This window comes from Mandrillus leucophaeus, unplaced genomic scaffold (genome assembly GCF_000951045.1).
Source record: "Mandrillus leucophaeus isolate KB7577 unplaced genomic scaffold, Mleu.le_1.0 Scaffold156, whole genome shotgun sequence".
In the NCBI taxonomy this organism is placed as follows: domain Eukaryota; kingdom Metazoa; phylum Chordata; class Mammalia; order Primates; family Cercopithecidae; genus Mandrillus; species Mandrillus leucophaeus.
The window spans coordinates 777827-792877 of NW_012101543.1; positions in this window are offsets into that span (position 1 = coordinate 777827).

Genomic DNA, 15051 nt, shown 5'->3' on the forward strand with positions numbered 1-15051 from the left:
ATAACATCATGTTTCTTTCCTATGTAAAACGGTTTAATGGTTTCTTTTTTTCTTTTCCTTTCTTTTTTTTCTTTTTTGAGACGGAATTTTGCTCTTGTCACCCAGGCTGGAGTACAATGGTGCTATCTAGCTATCTCAGCTCACTGCAACCTCTGCCTCCCAGGTTCAAGAGATTCTCTTGCCTCAGTCTCCTGAGTAGCTGGGATTACAGGCGGCTGCCAACACACCCAGCTAATTTTTGCATTTTTAGTAGAGACGGGGGTTTCATCATGTTGGCCAGGCTGCTCCCGAACTCCTGACCTGCAGAGATCCACTTGCCTCAGCCTCCCAAACAGCTGGGATTACAGGCGTGAGCCACCACGCCTGGTCATGGTTTCTTATTGTATTTAAAATAAAGTCCAAACTCCAAATGTACATAATCTGGCACTGGCTTCCTGTCACAATTGTATCTAATATCATTCTTTTCTCTCTGACTTCAATGATAAAGATTTTCCTCACATCTTTGATATGGCCAGTTCTTTGCTCCCTTCAAGACTTTTGTTGATACTTGCTCTACTGGAATACCTTTTGCTTTTCTTTGCTCAAGGTTGAGACCTCAAATTTCACCTTAAGTTGAATGTCAGGTCTTTGGAGAGACTTTTCGACCATCCTATATAACTCTTTCCCCACTCTAATGTAAAGTATTTATTTTTGAACCTACTTTGTGTCTGCCTTTCCCACTAGAAATATGAGTTGCATGAGGGCAGGGGCCATGTCTGATAATATCTCATGCTCTTAGAAAAAGGCTTGGTATATATTTGCTGCTCAATATTTATTTATAAATGAGTAACAGATGGCTGCCTGACCGGCTAGCTGTCTGGGTGGTCTGGGTGGATGGGGTATTAAAATCTTGTCCCTCCTCCCACAAAATAAAAGTAACTACTTGTCACTTAAAATACTGATATTATTCCTGAGAATCTGCATGTAAATTGGAATTTGATTTTTAAAACTTGATTTCCCATTATAATTGCATAAATTATTTATCATTTCTTTTAACTGATTTTGTAAGTCTCTGTTTTTTGTTTCTCTAAAGTTTTACTTTATTGTTTAATTGACAAATAATTGTATATACTTATGGGGTGAAACGTGATGTTTTGATACATCTATACATTGCGTGATGATCAATAGCATATCCATTGCCTCAAATATTTTCATTTCTTTGTGGTGAGAACATTTTAAAATCCTCCCTTGTAGCTATTTTGAAACATGCAATACTTTATTATTAACTACAGTCACTAAAACATCTGTTTTTCTATGGGGGGAGGGCATACCAATTTATTTAACATGCATGTATACATGAGAGCACACAGAACGAAAGCTCAAAAATATAGAGGAGATTTTCCATTTTTATGCTTAGGTTCAACAAAGTATGGACAGCTGTGTAGAAACACGATTGCACAAAAAAGGTCTCAACTCATGCTAATAGCCTGAGTTGGGGAGCTCAGCAGAGCCTGTCTGTCTAGACTCTTCTTGGCCTCTCTGGGCAGCATTCCTTTCTTCTGGGCATGGGGCAGGGCCCTCTCTGGAATGGGAATCTTAATGACCTACAGTCAAACAAGCTGGGTCAGTTAGCTGCTTTATGGCCAGTTTTTACACAGAAAGGTGAAGGGAAAACTAGAGTAACAGTTTTAGCTTGTATGGCTGGCTTTGGGGAAAAAACATTCTGATTTCTGTAACTTGCACTGGAGAAGAGGGATTCTAGATTCTCTGGCTAGCCTTGGGTGAAGAATGGGACTGAGAGACAGGAAGGCAGAAGAAGGTCAGAGAAAAACTTTTACTTCTGGTGCTATTTCTGAAGCCTTCATTTTGGGGTGCTGTTTTCTGAATTCCACATAAGAAAGGTGCATTTTTTTTGGCTTTGGGGTTGATGTTAAAGCTGGGCCTGAGCTGCTATAGAAAATGACCCACTGTCCCTAGGGTCCCTAGGGTGGGCCAGAGCCAGACCAGTCCCAAGGGTTTGGAGAGGGCACCATTTCCATGTTGTTGCTTTTATATTTCACACCACCACAGCATTTCACATTTAGCAATGAGGAGAAGGGACAGCCATGATTTTGATGCTAATGTCAGAGCATTCAAAGGTCTCCAGAGAAAGAAAGACCAGTTGAGTGGGGGTGATAGCATGAAAGGAAGATTTTCTTAAATTCAATTTTATTTTAAGTTCCAGGATACATGTGCAGAACATGCAGGATTCTTACATTGGTAAATATGTGCCATGGTGGTTTGCGGCACCTATCAACCCATCACCTAGGTATTAAGCCCCATATGCATTAGCTTAAATGCTTACCAAGCATATTTTTTAACAGTTTAAAGTCTCTACCTCTAGACTCTTGATAAAAGAATTAGTAGCATCATGGAATTATGAGGTTTCAAGGACATTGATCTCATTGGGTATACACATGACCTCTATCCATAGCCTAAAATTATCTCTATAATATGTGAATCATTCAATTTTGTCATGCACAATTACATTGACAAGGAATTCACTATTTCCTAAAAGTTTTCCTTCCAAAAGATGACAAGATGGCACTTAAAAGAATAAATAACTTGATGACATTCTTTGAACCATTGGATCTGAAAGCTCTTTAATTTACCAGATAAAGAGGGCAATGCATTTGTTTTCATATTTCTGCTAGTATATGTTTGTTTGCTTTTTGTCAATTGCACAGAAGTAGTCCTGACTTATGCCCACATTATATTTAGTATACATTTCAACTTTTTGGATAACATAAAATTATAAAAGACTGGAAAAATCCTCCTGCCTCATTTTGGTCTCGTTTTCTAAACTCAGTCAGAAATAAAGCTATTTATAAAAAAAAATAAAAAAAAATATTTATTTATTGTTTAAATTATATAACCAAATATTATCAACAGCTCTCTTATACTCAGAGTTAAATTAAAATTCAGTATCTTTTAAAACTGCTCTGTATTCTCCAAGATTTTTGCCAATTCTTTAAAATTTATGTTCTCAAGGTCTCCATTCTTTCTGTTAATCTTTTAGTCTCCTTTATCATACCTTACTTGACTCTTTCGTCATTCATGCCTACCCAGACTTGTAACTCTGGTTTTCCATTTTAGTTTCACTCAAACCTCTCACACAAAGTGTATATGCATATCAAGCTTTTAGTCATGTTGAGTGACAGAGAGTGACATGTATTGCACTCAAGATACTATCATTAACACCTGGTCACATAACCAACCAACCAACTTTTTTTTTTTTTTTTTTTTTGAGACAGAGTCTCACTCTGTTGCCCAGGCTGGAGTGCAGAGGCCCATCTCAGCTCACTGCAAGCTCCGCCTCCCGGGTTCACGCCATTCTCCTGCCTCAGCCTCCCGAGTAGCTGGGACTACAGGCGCCTGCCACCTCGTCCAGCAAGTTTTTTGTATTTTTTAGTAGAGACGGGGTTTCACCATGTTACCCAGGATGGTCTCGATCTCCTGACCTCGTGATCCACCCGTCTCGGCCTCCCAAAATGCTGGGATTACAGGCTCCAACCAACTTTTGAAACAACTTACTTGCCCACATGTTGCATTTTAAAAAGAAGTTCAAACAATAGATATGTGGCTCCCTTTTGTTCTACACATATTTGTCTGCCATTTCTCATACCAAACTAAGAATTTGCAGGAAAATACTTTAGGAGACAAAGTAATCTCTGCTAACCAATAAAAGGAAGAGATGTAATATCAATGCGAGTTCCCCACAAGTGGCCACATGCATAGAGTTACCACTGGGCAAGTCAAATTACATCTGGTGGCAAGAGGACCACAAGTCTAGTCAATATTTGAGTCATGTGCCAATTCTCTCATAAGCAAGGGCAATACCGGAAAAGTGCACTGATAAAGATGTAAAGCAGAAACTTGTTTTGGGAAAGAGAAACAGTTCATCTGTGTGACAGCAGAAAAATCTTGTTCAATCTTCCTAGATTCTTTATTCAAAAATCAGACTGCTTTCCAATAAAAAATTTGGCCTGAATAAGTAATATAGGAAATTAAGCAAATCTCTCAATGGGCTGATTCTCAGTGTTGCCACGTCAGGACCAAAATTGAGTTCATTTGGAAACACATAGACATTCTGTGTCAGTAATGTTTTCAGGTGACCTTTGCGAATGCATACCAGAAGGATTGTTCTAGAAGTTACAAACCCACATGGGTCAGATGATAGTATTGTCAGAGATTTGTAGCAACCTTGTGCTGCCAGAGCTACTTCTGTAAGACACACTTCTTATACCTAGAGCAGTACATAATGCCAATACGTTTCCTTTTCTAATCTTGAAGGAACAGTAAGATGGTATCTGGAAGATGTTCTGATTTTCATGGAACGTGAATCTATGCTAATCCGGGACTTCCCTGGGATTTAGTCACAAAGAATCTTAAATTGTTGCCTCTGAGCTGAATTTGATTTTAATTAACATATATGTTTTAAAATTTTACAGATCAACTTTAAAATCCCCTGTAAATAGCCACTAAACTATAAACATTGCAGATCGGTGATGAGAAAATGATTTGATAGCATGTGTTTAGAAATCTCCTTTATTTGGCCAGTGGAAAAAAAAATGAAAGGAATTGCTTCAGCGTTGAACAGCATTCCATGATAATAATCATGTAAGAAGAAATTTCCTTTGAGTTTAAAACCAAACAGGTGGAAGCTGTCAGGACACACCAGCAAAGAATCTGAGAAACTAATTCTAGCTCAATCTTTTCTATTAATGCCCCTTTGCCCACACAATCTTATTTCTGCCTGATCCACTGTTGTGTAAGATACTGAACACAGCTGTGGATCAATGAAGTCATTTACAGATCCACCTCGTGGGTAAGATAAATGATGGATTAATCTAAGTTCCCTGGGGTCCTTATTTTTGGAACATATCCTAATGGCAACTGAAATCCCTTACTGGAGTTTTCTCAAATTATTGCCTTCTCTTTTTCTCCTTTCTAAACTTAATGGTTTTTTCTTTTTTTCATGTTGTTGTTGTTAGCATTCTATTATTGCTTCCAAGTTACTCCAATTCTATAAGAGTTATAAACATTGGTTTCTATGCCTAGCTATGGGTCTTCCCAATCACAAAGATAAAAGATGCAGAATTTTATTACACAGGTGCTGAATGCTAAAATTATCCCACAGCAAGTAATTTATCTTTTTCAAAATTAGGGGATATGCAACTAAATTCTGGCACTTGATGTCAGTTTATATCCATGCTGAAGAACAAGAGGAAAATAAACAAAGGGCAGACAAATCTGGGAGAAAGGTAATGCTATTTTTTTTTTCCAGGACCTCAAACTTTGAGATAGTCATAACAAAGCTGCAATTATAATAATGAAGTATGACTAGCAAATGAGTTTCCTTACTTCTTCTCAATCATGATATAATCTCTGAATCATCATTTTAGTGGTGAGGATGGTGGTACTGAAGGTGGCATTAGAGGATAGTGGCATGTATGATCTTATTTCATGCTGAAGATAATTCTAGGAAATAAATAGTAGCAATGATCCCATTTTGCAGATGAGGAGCTGCAGCTAAGAAAAGGAATTTCTCTAAGATCACACTGCTAATAAAGAATTGAATTGAAGTTTGATTGACTATGGGAGATAACAACTGATAGACCTGGGGAAGTTACACTTGAAAGACATGCAGAATCTACACTCAATCTGTAGTTTTACAAAAGGTATTTTCTCGCATTTTTTCTGCGTATCAGGATATAGGAAATTGTTTATTATCACAGTAAATTAAGATATCTTGTTTTGTTCCAGAGAGTCAACTCTCCACCTTCAAGTGAAATACTTGCTTTATTTGGGTTCTCTTTGAATATGTAACGTGACCAAAATAGAAAGCTATTCTACTTTTGGTATCTGGGTCTCAAATGCGTCTTAGAAGATACGTTATTTGATGTTTGCTTCCGTTACGAAGAACTGAGTCTGATAGAACAATGAAGGTAAGACTGATAGAACTATGAAAGTAAGTGAGAGAGGTTGCTAGGTGTCATATATGATTTAAAAGGGATAACCAGAACTCAATCTTGAAAATCTGGGATGAATTTTGATTGCATTGGATATCTTGCAAAATGTTAAATATCTATTGAACTGTTCTGGTTTTTTATTTGTTGTAGAGAAGATCATTTTCCCCAAAAAGTTTTCAGAAAAAGCACCTTTCCCCCCTCAACAATCTATCTTTAGAAAATCCTTACTCCCTACTATGTGATTTCTCATGCCTTAACAATTTAATGAATTAGCACAAGGCTGTCTCTTTGAGGCTTTCATGGAGACTGACTTAGAACATACAATGCTGTGGAATACACAGAATTATGTCAAAAAAAAAAAAAAGTCATCCATTTCTTACATGTAAAGAATCATCTTTTATCTACAGTCTTTGAATTGTGAGATCATTTTCTCTGCATGCTTAATTTATTCATTAAATGAAATATTAATTTTAGACTAAACCCACCCAAGCATATTCCCCTGTCTGTTCCGAGGGGATAAAAGCAAACGTTCACCTTGTATATCTGGTTATCTGAGAAAAAGTTGCATCTAGTGTCAGTCTCTTTTGGGATTTGGTGATCTTCAATGTAGTATTCATGGGATATGTACCCTATGGTGACCACTTTTTACCTTTGTTATGCTTATGAAGACACCAATTATTTAGAAAACAACCATCTTAATGATTATTCTTTATTGTTATAATTAAGTAAATTAGATAACTATTTATAATTAGGTACTCACTGAAATCTCAAGAGAAATTATATTTTCCATGAAGCATTTTTTTTTATACACAAATATGTAGTTTTCCTCAGTGATGAAACGACACAGTTGAGTTCTTTGAATTGGAGACGTTATCAGGCTTTTTGGTGAATTATCAGTGTTGTAGTAGGGAGAGTATTTGATTTTCCAAAGTTACATTGTTGGCAGAAAAAGAAAATCATTGCAAATAAGTTTACATTTAAATATGTTTAGCATTTTATGCATTCTGACATATTTAAAAAGTCAATAAAGTACTTATGATTCACTTTATTAGTATTTACTACATATTTTTATGGCTTGTAAAGAATCTTTAAAATCTTAGAAAGACCCAAATTTATTATGATTATTATAGTTATAATCAGTTTTGAATAAGATAAGCCGACTAGATCCAAAACATGGCACTATGACTAGGAAAAAATATAGAAGTAATACAATTTTTACAACCATGCTATAAAATACCAGCAAAATTACAAGGAAACATTAATTCTGCACTCTGATAATAATAATATGCTGAATAAAATGGATAATCAAAATTTCTTACACATCTCTGACTGGAAAAAAAAAACTTCCACAAAAATGTGCCCACCTTTCACATCCTACTTAAAGAAAGCAAAGACAAGTTTCATACTAAAAAAAGACCCGAATGACATAAAAAATCCACTTCTTACATATAAAAAATAGTGTTATGTCTAGGGCTTTTGAATTGTGAGATCATCTTCTCTTTATGCTTCATTTATTCATTAAATTAAGTGTAGTATTAAGTTTAGACTAAACCCAACCAGGCACATTGCCTTGTCTATTTTGAGGAAATAAAAGCAAATGTTAGACTTGGATATATGGTTAACTGAGAAAAAGTTGCACAATGATTTAGATGCTTTCCAGATTTTCCATTTTCCCTCGATTGGTAGGCCTGACTTTCAGTGATGGCACTGGGACACCTCCAGACCGATAGATAACTTGTTCAGGCACTATTTTGTAAAAGGTGCTCCTCAGTCGGTAAATTTATCCTACACAGTTTGGTTCTATCTTGTTTAGGTACACCACACTAATATTGGAAGATATTATTATTTGAAACTTTAGAAAGAAAACAGAAATACTATTTAAAAATGGATTAATCCACTTTCAAATTTACAGCATTTTATACTGTTATGAATATTTTGCAGTAAAAAAAATCTGCAGCAATATAAAAAATTTAGTGAAGCATTATTAGTTGTGTATGTACATCCCACATACATACATAGGAAAAGAGTATTAACTTCCACTCTTTGTTAAGAAATTGGCATAAGCTTTGATCATAAAAATGGGAAAGAGGTCATAAAGATGGTAGGATAGGCGGCCTCAGCCTTCATCCCTCACAGGAAAACTTATTTAACAACTATTCATGGGAAAAATACCTTCATTAGATCTTTAGAATTCAGATTAGAGGTTAAAACACCCAGGTGGGACACAGAAAGGAGAAAAGATTTATTAAAAAGGTAAGAACACTGGTTTCACTTTACAATCTCACAGCCAGCCCATAGCCCCTGGTAGCAGGCACACTTACAAACCCCAGCAGCAAGCTTGACTGCATGTCCCCGAATCTTGATTGCCCATGGACCCAGCCAACTTATCTGCCCAGAATCTTTGGCCAGGCTGCTATTGAAGGGTTTTTCCTGGCAAAGCCATCCCCTAAAGATTGAAAGAAATGATTACATCTTTAAATGCACATACCCCAATGCAAGGATACAAAGATCATGAAGAATAAAAAACTTGACCCTACAGGGAACAAAATAAAGCTCCAGTGAGTAACCCCAAAGACAGAGAAATCTACAACCTGCCTGACACAAAATTCAAAATATTTTTTTCCTAAGATCAGGAGCTACAAGAGAACACAAATCAACAATTAGACAAAATTAGGAAAGCAATACATGAACAAAATGAGAAGTTTGACAAAGAGATACAAACCAGATAGAAACTCTGGGCTGAAGAGGATTGAGCTAAATAATTCAATAGGAAATGTTGATGGCAAATTCGATCAAGCAAAAGAATGAAACAGCCAATTCAAAGACAGATCATTTGAAATCATACAGTCAGAAAAACAAAAATAAAAAATAATATAGAGATCCTGTGGTAATCATGGGACACTATCAAGTGAAACAATACAGGTATCATGGGAATCTCAGAAAAAAAGGGGGAACATACAAAATTATTTAAATAAATAATAGCTGAAAACTTCCTACATCTGGAGAGGGAAATGGACATCAAGGTTAAAGAAGCCCACATGACTTATTTGATAAGGTCCATAACAAGACTTACTATAATTAATTGTCAGAAGTTGAAGACAAAAAGAGAATTTTGAAAGCAAAATAAAATGAATTTATAATACAAAAGGAGCATCCATAAGAGTACCAGCAAATGTTTTAGTAGAAACTTTGCAGGCCAGAGGAAAATGAAATGATATATTCACAGGGCTGAAAGAATAAAACTGCCAAACAAAAATTTTACATTGGGCAAGAGTATCTTTAAAAAATAGAGACATAAAGACTGTCCAGACAGGCAAAATTGAGGGAATTTGTCATTGATAAAACTGCCTCACAAGAGGTGCTAAACAGAGATTTAAAATTGAAGTAAATGGATTTTAAACAGCAATATGAGAGCATACAAAAGTCTAAATCTCATTGGTATAGATGAATATATATAAAAAATAATATTTCAATACTATCATGATGGTGTATAACCTATTTTAATCCTGTTATAAAAGTGAGAAGACAAAATATTAAAAATAACAATAAGCACCAAAGTGCATTAATGGAAATACAATATAAAAAGGTATAAATTCTGACATTAAAATAGAGCATGTGTGGGGGATATAAAAGTGTAGTTTTTGTATGTGGTTGAAGTTAAGTTGGTATTAGCCTAAAATATACTGTCACAACTATAAAAAATCTAATGCAAACTTCATGGCAAATGCAAAGAAAAAAACCTACAATAAATACAAGAAAAATAAAAGTATATCCCTACAAAAATAATCAAATCACAAAGAAAAATAGCAAGACAGGAAGAGAGAAATACAGTAACTATTAAATAGATAAAACCACAAATAAAGTATCAATAATAAGTTATTACCTAACAATAACCAGTTTAAATGTAAATGAATTAATTCATCTGGGAAAAATAGCAGATAGGAGGCAGGACCAAATTGCAGCTTCCATTCAGATGGACAGAGCAATGTGTGGAGACTGACATTGTGACTTTTGCTCCAAGAACTACCACAGGAACATACCAGGGAAGCCGAGAGAGTCCACAGACCCTTTAAAGAAAGTGGATTGCTCCTGTAGGCTCCAGGAGACAACTGAAAAACTGTGAGTTCCCAAAGTGTGAAAGCAGGATTGTCAGCCCCTAGTCACAGACTCACATTGGGAAACCTGAAGGTCCAGGTCACAGGAGTAGAACTGACCTTACCTAGAGCTGAGACAAATTTAGTGACCCGAGTGAAATATGGGGGTAGAAGAAGCAGTGGGAAGAGCCCTGTGGGCTCTCTTCATTCCCAGGAAAGCCATTTCTGACTTTGTCTCTCAGAGGTCTTTGGGGAGGGCTGCCAGAGAAAATGGGAAAAGACCATTTTCTTTTGGGAGAAAGAAACTTCTAGCTGAACTTTGTTACAATTTTGACTGAAAGTGAAGTTTCCTGGACAGAACTCAGGGAAGGGCATGGAAGCGGGAGTGCAGACACAGCATACAAGCAACAACAGCAGGCAGTGTAAAACCTGAAAGCTCTGCTTGCTGTCTCAGCTGGGAGGCAGGGAGCCTGGGTCAAGTTCTCAGCCCTATTCACCCACAGCCTGGAAATAAACTCAGTGCTGTTGGAGCGGGCACGATGAGAGTGAGACTGGTCTTGTGGGCTGTATGGGAGCTGGGTGAGGCCTGCAACTGTCGGCTTTCCTCCACCTCCCTGCGAACTGCATAACACAGCAGAGGCAGCCATAATTCTCCTGGGAACATAATTCAGTTGGCCTGAAAACAACACCTCCATTCCCCACAGCAGCTGCAGCAAGCTCCACCCAAGAAGAATATGAGCTCAGACATGCCTAACACTGCCCCCACTTGATGGCCTTTCTCTACCCTCCCTGGTGGCCAAAGACAAAGGATATAATCTCTTAGGAGCTGTAGGAGCCTGCCCACCACCTGATCCTCCCTAGCCTCTCTTGAAAGTGTCACCTCCTGGCTGGGGGCCAACCAACAAAAAACTAGCAATAAACAAAACTACAATTAAGAGCCCTCACGGAGTGTATTTCACTCTCCCGTCACCTCCACTGCAGCTGGTGCTGGTACCCATGGTTGAGAGACCTGAAGACGGTTCACATCACTGGACTCTGTGCAGACACCCCCCCCCCCCCCAATACCTGCAGAAAGCCTGGTAGCTCTACAGGGTGACTAGATCCAGAAGGCAAAAACAATCACTGCAGCTAGGTTCTTAGGAAGTCACATCCTTAGGGGAAGGGGGAGAGTGCTTCATCAAGGGAGCACCGTGTGGGACAAAAGCATCTGAAAAGCTCTCTGTGAGCCCTAGATCTCCCCTCTGACATAATCTACCCCCCCAAAAAAAAGGAATCAGAAAAACAATTCTGGTAATATGACAAAACAAGATTTTTTAACACCCACCAAAATCACACTAGCTCAGCAGCAATGGATCCAAACCAAGAAGTAATCCCTGAATATCTAGAAAAAGAATTCAGATTGATTATTAAGGTAATCAAGGAGGCACCAGAGAAAGGTGAAGTTCAACTTAATGAAATAAAAAAAATAAGATGTGAAGGGAAAATCTTCAGTGAAATAGATAGCATAAATAAAAAACAATCACAACTTCTGGAAATGAAGGATAAACTTAGAGAAATGCAAGACACACTGGAAAGTCAGCAATAGAATCAAATAAGCGGAAGAAAAACTTCAGAGTTCGAAGACAAGGTTTGTGAAATAACCCAACAAAGACAAAGAAAACAGAATTTTTTAAAAAATGAACAAAGCTTGTAAGAAGTTTGAGATTATGTTAAATGACCAAACCTAAGAATAATTGGTATTCCTGGGGAAGAAGATAAATCTAAAAGTTTGGAAAACATATTTAAGGGAACGATTGAGGAAAACTTCCCTGTCCTTGCTAGAGAGCTAGACATCCAAATACAAGAAGCTCAAAGAACATCTGGGAAATTTATCACAAAAATGTCATCAACTAGGAATACAGTTATCAGGTTATCTAAAGTCAAGATGAAGGAAATAATTTTAAGATCTGTCAGGCAAAAGCATCAGATAACCTATAAAGGAAAACCTATCAGATTAACAGCAGATTTATCAGCAGAAATCTTACAAGCTAGAAGGGATTGGGACTCTATCTTCAACCTCCTTAAACAAAACAATTATCAGTCTTGGATTTTGTATCCAGCAAAAATGAGTTTCATAAATGAAGGAAAAATATAATCTTTTTCAGACAAACGAATGCTGAGAGAAATCACCGCTACCAAGCCAGCACTAAAAAAACTTCTAAAAGCAGCTCTAAATCTTAAAACAAATTCTCAAAATAATAATACAGCAAAAGAGAACCTCCTTAAAGCTCACAGGACATATAAAACAAAAACACAATTAAAAAACAAACAAATAAGGTATTCAGGCAACAAAGAACATGATAAATACAATAGTACCTCACATCTCAATACGAACATTTAATTTGAAGGCCTAAAAGATCCACTTAAAAGATACAGAATGTCAGAATGGATAAGAATTCACCAACCAAGTATCTGCTGTCTTCAGAAGATTCACCTGGCATATAAGGACTCACATAAACTTAAGGTATAGAGGTGGAAAAGATATTTCATACAAACAGACACTAAAAGTGAGCCAGAGTAACTATTCTTATATAAGACAAAACAAACTTTAAAGCAACAGTAGTTTGAAAAGGCCAAGAGGAACATTATATAATGACAAAAGGACTTGTCCCAAAGGAAAATATCACAATTCTAAAAATGCATCTAACATGGCAGCCCCCAAATTTATAAAGCAATTACTTCTAGACAGAAGAAATGAGATTAGATGGCAACACAATAATAGTTGTGGACTTCAATACTTCACTGACAGCATTAGACAAGTCTTTAACACAGAAAGTTAACAAAGAAACAATGAACTTAAACTGTACCCTAGAACAAATGGACTTAACAGATATTTATAGAACATTCTACCCAACAACTGCAAAATATACATTCTTTCTCTTTTTTTGAGATGGAGCCTGGCTCTGTTGCCCAGGCTGGAGTGCAGTGGCACAATCTCCACTCACTGCAACCTCCACCTCCCGGGTTCACGCCATTCTCCTGCCTCAACCTCCCGAGTAGCTGGAACACCTCTCTGAAGTCACTTCCTGAAGGTACTGTGGCTCTTTTTAGCTATGGCTAGAGTGGCTGAGAAGCATGGCACCAAGTTCCTAGGCTACACACAGCACAGGGACTTAGGCCTGGCCTATGAAACCGTTTTTTCCTCCTAGGCTTCTGAGTCTGTGATGGGAGGGGCTGCTGTGAAGACTTCTGACATGCCCTGGAGACATTTTCCCCATTGTCTTCGTGATTAACATTCAGCTCCTTGTTACTTATGCAAATTTCTGCAGCTGGCTTGCATTTCTCCCAGAAAATAGGTTTTTATTTTCTACTGTATCATCAGACTACAAATTTTTTGAACTTTTATGCTCTGCTTCCCTTTTAAACATAACTTCCAACTCCAAACCATATCTTTGTGAATACATAAAACCGAATGCTTTTAACAGCACCCAAGTCATCTCTTGAATGCCTTATTGTTTATAAATTTCTTCTGTTAGATGCCTTAAATCATTTTTCTCAAGTTCAAAATTCCACAAATCTCCAGGGCAGGGCCACAATGCCACCAGTCTCTTTGCTAAAGCATAACAAGTCACCTTTGCTCCAGTTTCCAACAAGTGCTTATCTCCATCTGAGACCACCTCAACCTGAGCTTAATTGGCCATATCCTTATCAGAATTTTCATCAAAACCATTCAACAATCCTCTAGGAAGTTTCATCCTTCCTGATATCTTCCTGTTTTCTTCTGAGCCCTCCAAACTGTTCCAATCTTTGCCTGTTATGCAGTTCCAAAGTTGCTTCCACATATTCACATATTTTCACAGCAGCACCCTACTCTACTGGTACCAATGTGCTGTATTAGTCTGTTCTCATGGTGCTAAAAAAGACATAGCCAAGATTGGATAATTTATGAAAGAAAGAGGTTTAATTGACTCCTATCTTCATATGGCAGGGGAGGCCTAACAGTCATGTTGGAATGTGAATAAGGAGTAAAGTAACCTCTTACATGGCAGCAGGCAAAAGAGATTGTGCAAGGAAATTCCCATTTATAAAACCATCAGATCTCATGAGACTTATTCAGTACTATGAGAACAGTATGGGGGAAACCACACCCATGTTTCAATGATCTCCACCTGACCGTTGTACTTGACATGTGAGAATTACTGCAATTTGAGATGAGATTTTGTTGGGTACACAGCCAAACCATATCAGAAGATATTATAACCGATACCACAGAAATACAAAAGATCATTCAAGGCCACTATGAACACCTTTACCCATATAAACTAGAAAACCTAGAGGAGATGGATAAATTCTTAGAAATATCCAACCATCCTATTTATACCAGGAAGATATAGAAACTCTGAAAAGACCAATAAATGATGAGAAAAAAAATTGCCAACAGAAAAAAGCCCAAGACCAGATGGATTCACAGCTGAATTCAATCAGACATTCAAATAAGAATTGGTACCAATCCTACTGACACTATTTCACAACATGGAGAAAGGGGAAATCCACCCTAAATCATTCTATGAAGCCAGCATCACCCTAATACCAAACCAGGAAAGGACAGAACAAAAACAAAAACTACAAACAAACATCCTTGATGAATATAGATGCAAAAATACTTAAAAAAATACTAGTTAACCAAATCCAACAGTATATAAGGAAGATAATCCATGATAATCAAGTGGGTTTCACACCAGGGATGCAGCGACAGTTTAATATACACAAGTCAATAAATGAGTCAATAAATGTGATACACCACATAAACAGAATTAAAAACAAAAATCACATGTTCATATCAAATGACACAGAAAAAGCATCGACAAAATTCAGCATCTCTTTATGATTAAAACTCTCAGCAAAATTGTAATAAAAAGGACATAACTTAATGTAATAAAAGCCATCAGTGAAAAACCCACAGCCAACATTATATTGAATGGGGGAAA